This window comes from Lepidochelys kempii, chromosome 4 (genome assembly GCF_965140285.1).
Source record: "Lepidochelys kempii isolate rLepKem1 chromosome 4, rLepKem1.hap1, whole genome shotgun sequence".
Taxonomy (NCBI): domain Eukaryota; kingdom Metazoa; phylum Chordata; order Testudines; family Cheloniidae; genus Lepidochelys; species Lepidochelys kempii.
In genome coordinates, this window is record NC_136383.1 from 112,636,782 (window position 1) to 112,653,838 (window position 17,057).

The following is a 17,057-nucleotide window of genomic DNA, read 5'->3' on the forward strand; positions in this document are numbered from 1 at the left end:
TGCTGATTTAAAATATAACACAATTAATACTTTTGCACAGACTTTCCACAGTAGAAAACTAAGCAGAAGAATGAACATTGATTAAGGGAGATGAACCAAAGTCTTTTTACTGATCATATATGTAGAAACTTCAAAAAATGTAAATTATATTCCATTGTTGCAGTAATTATGCTCTTCAGTGTACAGTGTATTTCTGCTTTATTGGATTGGCACAGGATTTGGTTTTCCAAAATATACATTTACTGTACATATTTCAGTCAGAATAAGGTTCTAAATTGCTATGTCATTCAACAAAACTACAATGCCAACGCACAAGATTTGTAAGGTTATTTTACTTTTTTCTTGTAGTCACTGGAGAGTTTATTGAAACTTAGACTAAAGCTAAATTCCTTCTTGATGCATAAGGATCTTTCATAGCCGCTTCCTCGTAATTTAGCTTTCCTTTTACTCATTTCATCTTGAAAGGTCATTTTAGGAACTAAAAAGTCCAGTTGCCAACTTTTAAAATAATCATGATCTCTAATAGAACACCAGCTATTTTTAACATTGTACTTTTTAATGTCTCTTCTTTAAAGACACAAAGCAACTGACTTTTCTTTTGCCATGAATGATGTATGACTTCAGAGATTTCAACTGCTATGACATAAATCATCAACTGCTGTCCCACTATTTGCTGATAAAGTTGGGATGTTTTCTGCACACTTTGCAGTAATCTTATCGTAATTTGCTACTTTCTGCTATTCGATTTAATAAATAAAATTTCCTTGCAATTTATACCACCTGAATGTGTGGAATGGTACGGAAAATTATTATTTCACTTGTGCATGTGGAATCTATATAGTGTTCTCTACATGAATCTTGTAAAGCTACAATATGGTATAGTTTGTAAAGTAAAACTGTACACTTGATAGATTAAGCCCAGAAGGGACCATTATGATCATGTAGTCTGTGAAACCTGTATAACACAGGCCATAAAATTTTACCCAGTGATTCCCAAATCTGGCCCAACAACTTACAGCTGAATGAGAGCACATTTTTCAGAAAGAGATCAAGTCTTGATTTAAAGACTTCAAGTGTGGACAGTGCTCAGACAAAACCATGCTCAGGGCCTCGTGGACTAATAGTTGGTTAAAATGCTGGCACAAGCAGATTTTGATATGTATTTGGCATTGGACTTTTTTAAATGCATGTTATGGTTATGTTGTGTTGAGTGGAGGGATACCGATGTACTCTGACTAGACAGGGGCCAGTAGCAGTTGAAACAGACCTATCTAGTATGTGAAGTTGGTGAAAATGGAAAAGTCTGTACAGAACTCAGGTGAGGGTAAAGCTACAGCAGCTATACTATGTAGATGGTTGAACACGGTGGGGGGAATAGCAAGGTTTAGGATGAAAAAGAAAAAGTAGGAGAAAGGGAGAGAAACAGAAATTCAGAGAATGTTTCCCAAGCCAGATGCATATCAAAGAAAATAAAGAATCAGAGACATACAGGGAGCTCACTGAAACATGGCAGAGGCTGTAGTATGGACTACAGATAGTAAGAGTGTAGAAACAAAAAGGAGGAAATTAGCCTCAGAGCATATGGAAATAAAGTGTACAAAGGAGACCTTGGAGGGCACTAATGTATATTTATGTCATGAAATTATAGCTAGTAAAATTGAGAAGAAATGTGATTTTGAATTTTCAGAAACAGAGGTCTTTAGAGGTCTGTTAGTAGGTTGATGTAACGGGGTTCACTTACCATTGGAGTGTCTCCTTGTGGCTGTATCTGGGCAATAGCTCTGCCCAGTCTGACACCCACTTCCTTCACTCGCTTGGTGCGTGGCCCTTCTTTCTCTCCAGGAGTCACAATGCTCTCTCTTTGCAGCTTGCCCCTCTGGCTAGGTCACTATACAGTTTTCACCTTCTGGGGTAAAAAAAAAAAAAGTCTCGCCAGACCAGCTGTCCAGATACCATTCCAGGCAGTTTCCTGTTTCAAGACGGTGCCACTTGCCCAGTGGCTGGTAGGGGAACCCAGGTCCACCTGCTACTTTGGGTTCCAGCCCAGGGACACTACAATCAGCAGCCAAGGTCTGCACCATCTCAACCCCCTTACTGCTGTTTCCCTGGGCTTCCTACTCTGCCCTCTGCAGGCTTTCTTCTCCATCACTCATTTGGGTAAACCTCTTTCATCAGGATTAGGATCCCAGGGCTTGTGTCTCCATCAGGTTTCCTCCTTCTCCCTCACTATGCCCAGAGAGTGACTGCAGAGCTCTGCACTGCAGCACCCTTCTGCTATCACTTCCTACCTTTATACAAGCCCCTGCCTACTCCTGTCCAGATGGGTTTCGTCTTTAATTAGTGCTTGTCAGCAAAACCCAAGTTTCCCCCAAAGTGCAGCCTTCCAGGTTAAATTAGTCCCTTGTGAGCCACCTTAACCCCTTCAGAGGTGGTGTGGGGTGAACACCCTCTCACCGTTGGGCATTTTCTGTATCTGATGGTATCCCTCTGAACTGCTGCATGCTTTTATGTTGGAACATGACACATGAGAAAATGCTTCTGTGTACATGACACTCCCTGCAGTGAAATATAGCTTTTAGGAGATACTGGTTGTGTGAGAGTCCAAGAACCAATAGGTTTAAATTGCATCAAAGGAGATTTAGGTTAGACATTAGGAAAAACTTCCTAACTGTTAAGCACTGGAACAAATTGCCTAGGGAGGTTGCGAAATCTCCATCATTGGAAGTTTTTAAGAACAGGTTAGACAAACACCTGTCAGGGATGCTCTATGTAATACTTGGTCCTGCCTCAGTGCAGGGGACTGGACTAGATGACCTACTAAGGTCCTTTCCAGTTCTATATTTTTATGATTCATTTCTATATGATATAAATTCTGGAAGTATTCAGTGATATCCATTCCGGAGTGACATACCCCAATATCAGTAGACCACATGATCAGGAGGAAATTAAAAGATAATTCATAATTCCCAGAAATAAACAGGCATTGCAAATGAAATGAACAAATCAAGTGATATTCCTGGGAATGTCTACTGACTTTTAGAGGTAAAAGGGTATCCATACTTATGGTATCCTACAAAAGGGCTCCATGGACACAAGCCTCATGGTAAAATGTACTCTTGCTGGTTTGCATGGAAACTTTTTTAGGAACTGGGCAGCCATGACAAAAAGGGAATTGCATCATTATTGATGTGAGGCCAGAGGTTGGATCTTCTCTAGAGTTCTACAGGACTTCCTATGTCCTCAAGAGAATGGAGAAGCACAAGCGTGGAGGGGAACATCTCTAATGAGAGCTGGGAACAGCTAGCAGCACATATATCTGACAGAACAATGCCTCGTGTCATCCTTACGTCAAATGAGGTAAAGAAAATTCTCACTGAAAAAGTATCGAAGAACAAGGAATGCATATTCTTCCTGGAAATGTTTGTAGGAGCAAATCTGTGTTTTTGGAAAGAGTTGTGTGTGGCCCTGAGTATTTTTGACAGCATTGTTTAGTGAGCCATCTTGAAAGCTTTTGGGCTTGGGAGTCAGCTGCAGGAAGCAGAAACTGTAGTGACCAGTCAAAATAGCCATACCAAGGAAGTTTCCAAGCACTCATTGGCTGAAAAATATTTGTGTAAACAGTTTGAAAAGTTTTGAATAGTGAACAAATTCATAAAAACCAAAGTCTTCGCTATTTGCTATGTTGTCATGTTGGTCCCAGGATTTTAGAGAGACAAGGTAGGTGAGGTAATATCTTTTTTATTGGACCAACTTCTGCTAGTGAAACAGACAGGCTTTCGAGCTTACACAGGGCTCTTCTCGAAAGCTTGTGTCTTTCACTAGCAGATGTTGGTCCAATGAAAGATGATATGTCACCCGCCTTGTCTCTCTAAAGTCTTCACAGATCCTTTGCAAATAGAAAAAGGGGCTAAACTTGTTAAATGTTTAATTATGAATAGTTCATCTAGCTCTATTTGTGATATTCCATGTCAATCCTGGTTGATATATGAACTGATAATTGTGTTGACATTTCACAAGTCACCATGTAATTACCATTGTTTTCAGTGGTGTTACAGCAAAATAATATGCAATATTTCAAGGTATTTAATTAACTAGTGTCAATGAGTTCCCTTGACAATGATTTCTGTCATCCCCAGGATCACAGATGACACATGTCTGATGGATGTTAGAATCCTCAAAGTAAATGATATATGAACCAGGGACCAGCAACGTGATATGCAGAAGTCAGTATGATGGAATATATATAATTATTTGTTACCATTTTAAAGGTGACCTGCGGAGGTAATAAATTGGAGTTTGTTTTCCTTTTCTTCATTATGGTGTATGAAGAATGTCCAAAAGGCTTTTTTATTTCCAGACAAAATAAAGTTCTGCTATTTTTTATGTTAGAAATTCTTGTCCACTCTTTTCCCTGGAGGATGATAGGAGAAATAATAGGTTTATATCATCAGATAGCCAGGACTAAAGCTGATTAATTGAAATAAGTGATTTTTTTATCTAGAATTTTTTGGATTCTCTGTGTTATCACTGATTTCATTCTAACGTCTTTCAAACATTTGCAAGAAAACCTTTGTTTCAAATCTAATCCTCCCCACATCCTTCATTTGAAAGCTGAGGAAGCTCCCAATTCTCTTCTCTGGCTCTTGTGAGTGAGTGCTCCACCAGTAAGGGAAATAGAAAACTAGAATTAAAAAAAACAAAAACCCTTAACCTCTCCTCATCCTTCATAAAGAAGAAAATAACCTGCATCTCCTATTAATTTCCATAAGATTTGTGGATACTCAGCATCTCTCAGGATCAGGTTTTAAATTAGCCATCTACAGATTAAAAAAAAGCAAGAAAGAGGAAAATGTAACCAATGCCTGAAAGAGAATAAGTGGGTATTCACCCATGAAAGCTTGTGCTCCAATACGTCCGTTAGTCTATAAGGTGCCACAGGACTCTTTGCCGCTTTTGTGAATCTATGCACATTGCCATAAATTTAAAGTATTGTCTCTGGTAAAAGGTGCTATTTTTTTCTGTGTATTGTATTATTAAATCTTCTGTAAGATGCTTTACTGGTGTCATATTATTAATGGCACATTTAATGCATAGTCCCCGTGTTTGTGAATGTGATTTCCAGCTGGGAGAATTTTAGCCAGTTTTTACCATCTTGATTTGCAGGTGGCACCTTTTAACTCATTAAAAAACAATGTCTGAAGAACATGAGGGTCCTGGTTTGGATCTTGAGTCCGTATTTGTATACACAGTGGACCTGATTGACCCATGTGCTAAGTGGTAGGTTAACAGGTGTAATTTACAAAGTTTGCCCAGGAAACATGAACAAGGTTCATGAAAATAGGTACTGTAATGTACACAGGAGCAGTATGCTGTAGGTACTAGTAATGTCAACTGCATATCCCAACATCACCTCCAGGAGATGTGTAGTGGGAAATACATGGCCGTGGTTACCAAAACAGATGTGAGATTGGGGAAAAGACATACAAAGAAAGGAAGTTAAAGCATGTTGGGGCTGTTTTATCTTGCAAAACTGAATGCACTAATAGTTGTATTGATGGATGTCCCCGAGCAGTACCATGGCCTGCTCTTGGTAATTACACAAATAATGGGCTGCTATCAGTATGTTATTCAAATAACCATTGTGATGTCTACCATGCTGCTGCATCGATTGGTTAGATATCTTTGTTTACATTATGATTTACTGCCTGGTTGGCACCTGAATGTCACTACACCACTGACTTAACCATGGCTTTTAGTTTCTGATATGGCATCTTGATTACTCCTCAGGGAGAGTGCCTCCTGCTTGCCAGCTTTCTCTTCCACCACTACACTAGTGTATGTTCCTATGTACCTATGTCTTCTGTAGAGATTGTTCAGGTGATAACTAAGTGAGCCATACTTATTTGCAACCTGTCAGGGCCCACGGGTTGGCTTCTGCTGATTGTGGTCATTGTCGTTACATGCCTACTACTGTTCTGCTGCATATTTGTTGATCATAACGTTTGCCTCTCCAGCACTAGTATGATGCTGCCTCAGAATGTGATAACTGGGATCCATAGTTTCCTATATGGATTGCTGAGTTGAACCACGTGCAAAGCATCTTTTATGGCTGTTCCTTTTATGGGCATTTTGTACATACGTGAGCCCCTTGCCTTCTTTAGTGCATATGGTTCAGATAGCACTTACTGGGAGGAAATTTAGATTCTTATAGTGATGCCTGTAACTGGAGTATCTGAGTGCCTTCAAGAGAATGACTAAAATCCCAATAGGCCAGTGGTCTAATTCTCCTCCCTACCTTCCCAAGGCATTTGAAGCTGTTACTGTTACTTTTTTTTAATTATTTCCTGTGACAGCAGGGTTCTGACCTTCATTTTCTCTGCATTATTGTATGCATCTATATTTCCTTGGCTACCCTTTTCTTGTGTTAAGGGGCAGTTTGGGTGGCAGAAGGCCACACCTCTGTCTTAATCATGTATCAAGACTATTCATATTGAAAACATTTTCATGGGTTGTGTATATAATTAGAATAAGGAACCTAATTAAACTATGACAGCAACTGCAAATTTAAAATACAGGGTTGCAGAGTTCAGTAAAAGAATATACACAATAAATAAGGACGGGGAGTGGCAGAGATGGCTGAATGATAATGTGCCTGCTTCAAGAAATGATCTGCCTATTGTATCTGACAGGAAAAAATGTGGTTTAAAATAGAACTTAAAGATATTTAGGGTAGAGTTTAGTATGTATAGTAGCTAGCTGTCACCAGGGTGCTTTGGGAAAGTAGACCAGGAAATGTATGAATTCAGAAAATTGGTCGTGGTTGATTTTAGATACCCATTAGCTTTGAAGTCAGACAGTGCAAAATATTTACTGCTTTGACTGCAAACTCTTTGGGACAGAGATCATGTTTTCTATTATATGTCTGCACAGTACCTGATGCAAATGGGCCCTGGTCCCTGGCTGGGGCTGCTAGGTGATTCTGCAATACAAATAATAATAATATAAAGGAGAAAACTACCAAGATCATATATTTGCTGATTTTTCTATGAATATGAAAATACTCCTATTTAAAAAAAAGTTTTAAATGTACTTACTTTTAAGTGAAAGTGGAGTAGCTTTTGAGCAAAGGTGGCATCTCTCTCCTAAATTGTGCCTTCCTCTCTGTCTCCCATTTGCGCTTTTTCCTACTGCCCCTACATGTCAGGAACAGCCTCCCACTTCTAAATCAGCAACCTCCCAGCCTTCTTAAATCACCTTATTTTGTGCAGCCTTCCAAAGTTTCCCCATAGCCATTGTCCCCTAGTCATTTTCTATTTCTTGCCCTGTATCTGACTTTCGGTATTGGATAGTAAGGTTCTCTATGCGAGGATCACAACTTTTGTTTTTCTAAACTCTGTGTACGCTTATGATGCTCCATAAATAATTTCCAGTTATAACAACTTTTGTGCTAAACTCCTGTTGATGGCCACAGAAGACATATTTGCAGGTAGAGTGAAGGAGTAAGTGAAGTAAGTAATCAAAGGTCAGCATAAGAGTTTTATTCTCCATTGGACCCATGCAGTTTGTCACCCATCTCCTATTAATGTTAATGGGAAATGCACATTTCAAACACTCAAAAATAGTCAACAAATTTTATCTGTTGTTATAACTGGTAAATTAGTATCACTGTTCCAGCAACGTGCATTTACAACCACTGTTCAATTAGCAAAAGCTCCTTAAAAATGTATAAACTGACTATGCAGGTTAACTTGATTTGCCATTACATAGTGTTGACTCAGAGTTAAATTTAGTAGCACTTTGCAAAACTGGTGGAAAGTAGAACATTTGTTTGACATCAGAAGCTTACACATGGTTTGAGCTAAATATAAGGATGAGCATTCAGTCACAGCTCAAGCACAGTCATAGTGCTTAGAATAGTTTCCGTGTGTTGGTCAGTCTATCTTAGAAGATAATTTTGTGTTTCATTATAAACTAGAGAAGTTTGTGGGAAAAGTGTGGACTTTGTGAAGTGTAGAATAAGGTATGGAAAGATAGAAAACAAAACACTGTGCGTGCTCTTTATGGGCCCGCTCCAGCTATCATTGAATTCAATGGGAGTCTTTCTATTGACTTTAATGTGTGTTGAGTTGAATGCTATGGATCTGGTTCTCTGAATTGCTAAGCATCTTCTGTGACTCGATGAGTTCCTTCAGTTTCTATTCATGTTAGCACCTTGCATGATACCCAACATCCCCACATTTCCTCATATATCTGAACCAGAAACTGACAGTAATAATGACTTGCAAATTTATAGATTCTTTCACTCAGAGGAATATCAAAACTCTTTACAAACTGGGGGTTGGATTTTCAAACTTAGGCATGTGCAATTGTTTGTGTACTTTCATCTGTGTTTGCCTAATTTACACATACAAATATCCGATGCACTCATGCAAATCATGTGCTTGGGTGCATGGGTGACCAGTTAAGTTGCCTAACCAGCAATGTTCCCAGTGCAAATAGCTGATTGGGGTGCACACATTAGGTATATGTTAGGCATGCACATTTATGAGCGTAACTGCATGCTCCTAAACTAAGGAATGATACAACTATATATTTGTAACCTATGTCCTTCCTCATCCCCAAGCCTGCCCTGATGCATGAAATACTCTGGAATGTTTGTCAGGTCCTTCATTTACATGATAAGTTCTTCTGGGTAGACAACATCTCTTCTTACATGTTTTCTGTGATGAGCTAAGCACGTGCATAAGCATTGTAAAAACCACAGTGTCTCCAAGGTCAGCGCGCTCTCTGCTCCATCCAGTAGAATGCAACAGATTGCTGTTCCACTATATCACTTTGTTTCATGGACTGGTGTGGAGGGGAATTTTTGGGACATGGCCTCACTTCCTCTCTGCCCCCTTCCTGGAGAATTTGTTTGCCAGGGGGATCAGAGGCTGAGGACTGCTATTATCAGTGATTTTTGCATTGACCATGCAGTGGAGGGCTCCTTTCATGGTTCTCCCTCGGGGCAGCCACACAAGAACTGCTCAGAATCTAGATCATGCTTAGTTTGGGGTCAAGTTTTGTAAAAAGAAAAACAAAATGTTTGCATTTGGATTGCAACATGAAGAGTTTTTGCCACTCTGTTTGGAAGGGTCTGTTTGACAGAGTGCATAGGTGGGTGTGAATGTATCAGTGCATCTTCAATTAAGCCCACTGCTGCTGCTAATGTCATTTCTTTGCATTTAGGGCAGTTTTTACATAGACTGTTCTCCTGGTACCTGTGTATTTAAAGCCTCAAGTAGCTTTAAAGGTATTAAAGAATGAAATGAGTTCAGCTGCAAACGTTATTTGAAAAGGAATGATCATTACTGTCTAGGTACAGTACATCTCTGATATATTATGAGAATGCCTGCAGCCCTTTCATATTTGTTATTTAGCAGATGACTTGCTGACATCTGTATCTGCACAATTTACTATGAATAATTTAAACCACAGAGCGCAGAAAGTGTGACTGAATAAAAGACCAAGAATGCTTGAAAATGCTTTCATGATCCTTTGCTTGCTTAAAACGTGGAGATCAAACACACAAACAAAAAAATGCAGTTTAGAATTACTGCATACTGTACAAAGAACCTGCAGAAAAATGCAGAGTGAGCTCTTTGGATATATCAACTTAAAATACTGTATCTCTTTGTAGTCAGTCATGAAAAAGATGTAGACTTAATAAGGAAATATTAAACATTTATCTTGGATGTTTGACTTATCTTCACAGGATCATTTTGTAAGCAGTTTGTGTTACTGGAGAGACTTCATCTCACCATTATGCACAAATTACTTGTCACTCAGATGTTAATGCTGTTGTTTGTGTTTGTTTTTCCAGTCAGCCTCGCAGGGCAAGCTAGGCAACTGAAAGATTCCTGGGGAACTTGGAAGCATGTTAGTTCAGGTACTGGAATTGGATAGTCAATGTTAGGGCTCTAATGATTAATTAAGAGGGCTGGATAATTTTGTGATAAGTACTGTTCTGAGTTATATATGTATCTTGCTGCTACAGGGCATAAGCTAATTGCCTGTTGGGGGCTAAGCAGGAATTTCCTCCATCTCCTCTGTATAGTATTATGTATCGATGGCAGCTTATGGCAGGATACTGGGATCAATGGACCAATATCCTGGGCCACTGTGGCAAATACTACCTATCTTCCTCTCATATGAACATAATATACAGTGCTATGAAATTCCTTTAAAATGTCTAGGCAGGTGTATTTTCTGCATGGTAATCAACAAAAACAGAGCGTTGTGGGAGAGCATCCTGCTGTGGGGAGTTATCACCACAGTGAACAATTTTCATGCCAGAAGAGCTAGACTGTACAACCTTACTCATGGTAGTGAGCAGTCACTCACAAAAGCGGCCTCATTGACATCAGTGGGATTATTTGTGTGAGCCAGTAAGTGAGGATCGCACAATCCATCCCTTAATAAGTAAAGGGCTTTGTTCTCATCACAGCGCAGAGGGTTTTTCACCTGTTCAGCTCTTAGCCCTTCTAGCAGATGTTGTGTGGCTATTTGAAGCTAGACAAATTCAGATTGGAAATAAGGTGTAAATTGCTAACAGTGGGAGTAATTAACCATTGGAGCAATTCATCAAGGGTCATGGTGGACTCTCCATCACTGGCAATTTTTAAATCAAGATTGGCTGTTTTTCTAAAAGATGTGCTCTAGGAATTATTCTGGGGAAGTTCTATGGCCTGAGTTATATAGGAGGGCAGACTGGATAATCCCAATGGTCTCTTCTGGCCTTGGAGTCCATGAATCTATGAAACTCCAATTTTCAGTGGGCATTTGTTTGAATAGGAACTGAGTTAAAAACAGAGGGCTCCATTGTCCCTTCTGCTGTATGTCTTTGCAGAAAGGGAGTTGTGCCCTCAGAAGGGAGAGATTAACCTCTGTAGATTGCTTTCCTTTTGCTTCCTGATCATGGGCTTCAAAGGCCTGTAGGAAGCGCAGTGTTGGAGATGGCTAGGCTCCTCAGAAATCTTACCTAGGCCAAACAATGGGAACAGCAGGCAGAAATGCTGCAGAATCCTGCCTTGTTGGGTAGAGGGTCTGGGGCTTACCACCCTGTAGGAGCTGGACTTTCCAGCCTGGTGGTATTTGGAGGAGTGAGGCAGACCATGAAAAGATGAAAGGGTGTATCCTTGTGGATTATACACAACTTCAATGGATCTTGAGAGAGCATTGCATTCTGGAAATGGGACCCCTAACCTGTTGGGTTTTGGAGGAGCAAATCCTGCCCCCCATTGGCAAAATGAATGGGAAAATCAGAGTTGAAACTCACATTATTTCCCTTCTCCTATGTTTGGTATTCCTAGGCGGGTGGGGGTAGAGGGGAAAAGGTTTGGGTCTAAATAGTGGGAAAACACAATCATTCTATTCTGCTATTTTCAACGCACTAATACAATTGTATTTTAAAATAGGTTTTACTGAAGTTCAGATTGCTTCAGCCATATGATAATTATTATTATTTGTTTTTTATATTATGGTAGCACCCAGAGATGGTTAATATATTGATTAAAAATAGCTTGCAGTGACATGTTTAAACTCTGGCAAGTGTGACAGAGTCGGGCCAGATGGCTATAGGAGAGTAATAGAGGCAGATATATTAGCCCCAGGCTAAGTAGCTCCCTTTTCCCTGGGTAAGGTAACAGGGAAGGTTCCAGAACAATCAGGAACCTTCTGGAGACAATTAAGACAGGCTGATTAGAAAACCTGCAGCCAATCAAGAAGCTGCTAGAATCAATTAAGGCAGGCTAATCAGGGCACCTGGGTTTTAAAAAGGAGCTCACTTCAGTTTGTGGTGTGCGTGTGAGGAGCTGGGAGCAAGAGGCACTAGGAGCTGAGAGTGAGAACGCGGACTGTTGGAGGACTGAGGTGTACAAGCATTATCAGCCACCAGGAGGAAGGTCCTAGGGTGAGGATAAAGAAGGTGTTGGGAGGAGGCCATGGGGAAGTAGCCCAGGGAGTTGTAGCTGTCGCACAGCTGTTCCAGGAGGCACTCTAGACAGCTGCATTCCACAGGGCCCTGGGCTGGAACCGAGAGTAAAGGACGGGCCTGGGTTCCCCCCAAATCCTCCCAACTCCTGGTCAGACACAGAAGTCGTCGACCTGGACTGTGAATTCAGAAAAACGGCCAAGCTGAGGGCTGCCATGAAGCTCCAAGGCGAGCAAATCCGCCAATAAGTGCAAGACCCACCAAGGTAGAGCAGGAACTTTGTGACACAAGACACAGATATTATGTCACTATTGACGTTTCTTTAGCACACATCATTAAGGTCTAAATATTAAAAGAAAATTATTAAAAGATATACCCCCCTGAAGGGGAGACTCCCACTTGAGCAATGACTGTCGTCTTAAGAAATCATAGAATGTGCTATGCTGCAAAAACAGAGTTAGCAAACATGCATTCCAATACTGAATGGCTGTTTGGACCAAACATGTTGTATTCACTATTTGCCAACATTCCCACAAATAGAGTTTTTGGTCACACCAGTGTTCATGGAAAAGCTGTTCTTCCTGGGCCTGATCCAAGTCCCATTGGAGTAAATGGCTTTCTATTAACTCTAAAGACTGCCATTGAACTTAATGGGCTTTGGATCAGGCCCCATGCATCTAGCTCTGTTTGCATGTGAATGAATGTATTCATGTGTGAACAAATATTTTCTAAGGGCAATTTACCACCTTCAGCAAGTGGCTTCCTCCTATCTAAGCCTCGGTTTCCCCATCTCTAGAAATTGATGGTGATATTTACCCTTCTTTGCAAACAGCTTGGTGATCCTCGGATGAAAAGTGCTATGTAAGAGCAAAGTAGTATTATTCATTACTAATAATTCTCATTTAAAATAAATCGGTCTTCTAGTCAGGGAACAGAAACAGTACCATGTGACCAGTCAGACACCACAAACAATGAATAGTCAAACTGAACATGTTGTGAACAACCCTTAGGCTGAAATTTGTTTGCATGAGCTGTCAAACTATTCTGAATGGTATCAACAGATCTAATGCGTTTAAATCTGATATTTAAAAATGGATATCCTCACGGAACTTGGGAAACCTTGAAACCACATCCTGTTTTGTGTTTGCTACTTTGTGTGTGTCAGTTTTTTAATTAATTTAATCATAGTGCCTTATACCTCTTACTGGAGCTATAATCTATTTACCAGAGCTGCTGTTCCATTTCAAAAGATGTCAGAATAGGATTCCCCATCTATTCAGTGGAAAGTCAGCTATCCCACAGAGCCATTCTTTAATCAATTCAAAGAGGGCCTTCCACAGAGAGCTAAAAGTGCTCTTGACTTTATTATAATACATTTATCCTGCCCTATTGAACACATTGAGTCAAAAGGTCACCTTACTAGCCTATGGAAGGATTTTTAATTTTTTGTAGAAATTTACAAAATCTGCAAGTTGGAGTATTGTTGGTGATGTATACTTCAAACAGTAAGCACCAAAATGTTATAGAGCCGGACATTTCCATATTCAATAATTTTCTTGCCCAACAGTCTCTGACCTTCAAGTCACTGCTGCAAGGGCAGATCAGAATTCTCTAACCGCTAGAGTTCTGGTCAAGCCACTAGCCACTTATTTCTGTGGCTATAATTGAGTGCACCACAACTTGGCAAAATAGGCACCAAAACTGACGAATCTGATGCATGCAACTATGATTGCAGAACCAGTGACATCTGCTATTAAATACCAAAAAGAAACTTTTCTTCTGAAGATAAATATGCCACCCCAGAGACAGTAGGCCACTGCTTGGCTCTAAGCTGCTTAAGTAGCAGAATGTGACCCAAGACTGCGTTGAGCTGACCAAATGGGCTTCAGGGAGCTAATCAAAGACCTTCCTTGCCCTTCACTTAGGTGGCAGAAACTTTGAGTCCCTCTGCAAGGCTACTACAGTAACTGGAAAGTTTTGGATCCGAATGAACACCTCCAACTACTCTAGGTCAGCTTCCACCCTCTATTCAATTCCTGGCCCACTGTCTTGCAGGAAGCCATAGGCTTCTCCCAGTGTCCTTCCTTTTGCCAATCTGAGCAAGTTGTGCCTCAGCTGCTGAGCTCCTAGGGTATACTATAGTTATCCGCTCTGTACCTGGCATTAAATGCACAGACTACTTTCATATCCCTCTACACTACTGACAGTACCCATGGCAAAAAGATCCTAGTGCCCTGCTAATGACACAACGAACACAATTGAAATGATGCAGACTGGAACCTTATGGTACACATGCACCTCTTTCCTTTGATAACGCACATGGGGGGGGGGGGGCTCAGACCCATATCTCCTCATGTCACAATCACAACTCTTCCAAGCTGCTCCACTTTATTCCTGCGTCATTCAATACAGCTATGTCCACCACAGTAAATGCAGCTAGAGTGCACGCAGATTATTCCCAGTGGCTGTTGCCATCTCCAGGGGTCAGAGCTAAGGTTGCCTGGGGTGGGTTACCTGTTTTTTCAAAAGTCTGAGTTTTGCTGATCTCAGCATCCTGGAAGGGTACGAGCTATCCCTGGGCAACCTTAGCTCTTAGTTACTATGATTTTTTCCATTTAATATGTATATTTTGAATCAGGCAGTTGTATTTTAGAACCCTGGTTTGCTTGTACTGCACACCGGGTTTTCTGTGGCATAGCAGGTGAATGTACAGTATGTGAGTGCAGAAGAGTATCATCAGGAAGGAGAAATACCTTTAGTTCTGTGGTTCCCAAACTAGGGTTCATGAAATGTTACAGGGGATTCTTGGGAAAAATTCCCTAATGGCGGACAGAGCTGTCCCTAGGGACCCCGGGCAGCACGGGGCCAGCAGCCCAGAGTCCCTGGACTTCCAAGAGCTAAGCAGATCAAAGCAAGCATATCTATCACAGTAAGGAGATTGAAACTTCAAGACTCCTTATAAGAAATAGAAAGTGAGGTGGATATTTTTTGCTGATTTTAAAATTAAATAGGCAGCTAGTGTTGTTTTTAAAATTATTATGAAGAACAAGTTTAAGCTTTGTTGTAACGTGCGTTGTTTGCCTGGACTGCTCAAGACCTGAATGGTTGTGTAGAAGGAACTCTTTGAGTTGGCTTCTTAAATACCTTCATGATGTTTCACATCTGATACTCCTTGATGAAACATAGGAGCCTAGTCTTATAACTGGCTTATTCAAAGTGATATAAACTACGAAATTGAGATCTTGGAAGAGTGTTGCTGTTTTCATAATGTAATAAAAATACTGTAATGATTAATAATTAATAATAAATAGTGTGTGATAAGCATGTCATAAAAACAAATTTTATATTTGCAAGATCATTGCTTTTATAATTTATACTCAAGTAAAGGAGAAAATCCCTGGAAATATTCATTTTTAGGAGGGGGTTCGTGAGACTTGACATTTTAGTGAAAGGGGTTCACAGGTTGTTAAAGTTTGGGAACCACTGCTTTAGTGGGAAGGTTTACAATAGCAGATGCTCAGGTAACATGAAAGAGGGTTTGCATCTCTTGCTGAGGAAGAAAATTGGTGGCAGTTGCAGGAAAAAAGTTAGCTTTTGTGATATCATAGGTTGGGAATTGGACAACTATTCTGATGGTTATGGGTGTGTAATTACTGTGCTTTACTTACTGGTTAGCCTGATAAATTGTGAATCTTTAATAAGATGAATAATGTTTTAGCCTAAGGATGGACAAAGTGGCTTGGATAAAATGTGATCCTTTTCTAAGTACCTCCCCAAATCTTTGCCCTAAAGTTGAACTGAACTTGATTTTATTTAATTACCCCTCCCTTTTCCCCAGACACATACTTCTCACCGGATGACAGGCCTTTTTAGAAGGGCCACTGGTTAGCTGACCTTTCCAATATCCAGTGTCTTCCAGTCCCCTCAACCCTTCCATATCTCTTCCTTTCAAGAACACAACGGGAATGGATAATGGGAAATGTTGCTTCCCCCGCTTCACCATTGAGAAAAGAACCCTGAGTATCCACTGCTTGTTAGGTGTGAGGTAGACAGGTTTATTATTAGATGTCTTTACTGGTGGTAGTATCATATAATGCACGGATAGTCAATTATTTTTGTCAAGGTCCAAAAATCTTGGTCAGGTATAGTCAAGGTCCAGACTCCAGAGAAACATTTTTCACATCTCAATAAGAATAATGATAATAATAAGTAAATACAAAGATTTCACAGTCCATTCGAAAGCATCTGGCAGCCTGGATTTGACCAGTCTGCCTACTGACTACCCCTGATGAAATGCATCTGTAGAACACAATGCTTTGGAAATTTGGTCTGATATCCACAAAGCTGCAAGGGCTATGATGAAATAGAGCTTCTGTTGGAACTGTGGTGCAAGGTAATAGTACTCTTAATATCTGAAGCTGATATACTTGCGGTCTCTTGTCAGCAAATAGGTGGAAACACTTCAAACATAGCATACTCTGCAACACTTAAAACTAACCTGATCTAGCCCAGAGTCACCTAGCAGACATAGAAGCCATTCAGTTGTATTCAACAGTCCAGACCAGTAACTTGCAGCTATTTAGAGATGTAGTGCTCTATATCCAAAGGGTAGGAAATGCGATATGTGATTAGGGTGACCAAATGCCTTGATTTTATAGGGACAGTCCCGATATTTGGGGCTTTTTCTTACATAGGCTCCTATTACCCCCCCACACCCACACACACCCATACCAATTTTTCACACTTGCTATCTGGTCACCCTATATGTGATAGAACAGCTGCTGCTAATTATAATGCAAATATGGAACCAAAACTTTGTTTTTAAAGAGTAGCTAGTCCACCTGGCTATGCTACCTTTTACAGGCCTGCTTTGATCTCACACCAGACTGTATCAGGAATCATGGAGCTATACAAGTGTTAAATCAATTTGAAATCAGAATCAGGCTGCATTTGTTTGTGAGAGCAAACAGAAAATGCCCTAAATCTCTAATTTATATTTGTCACTCTTTTTTGCAATCAGCATATTTTTAAAAATCTCTGTTGAGTGGGAAGGAGAAGACAACTTGGAAAAACAGACTTGCAAATT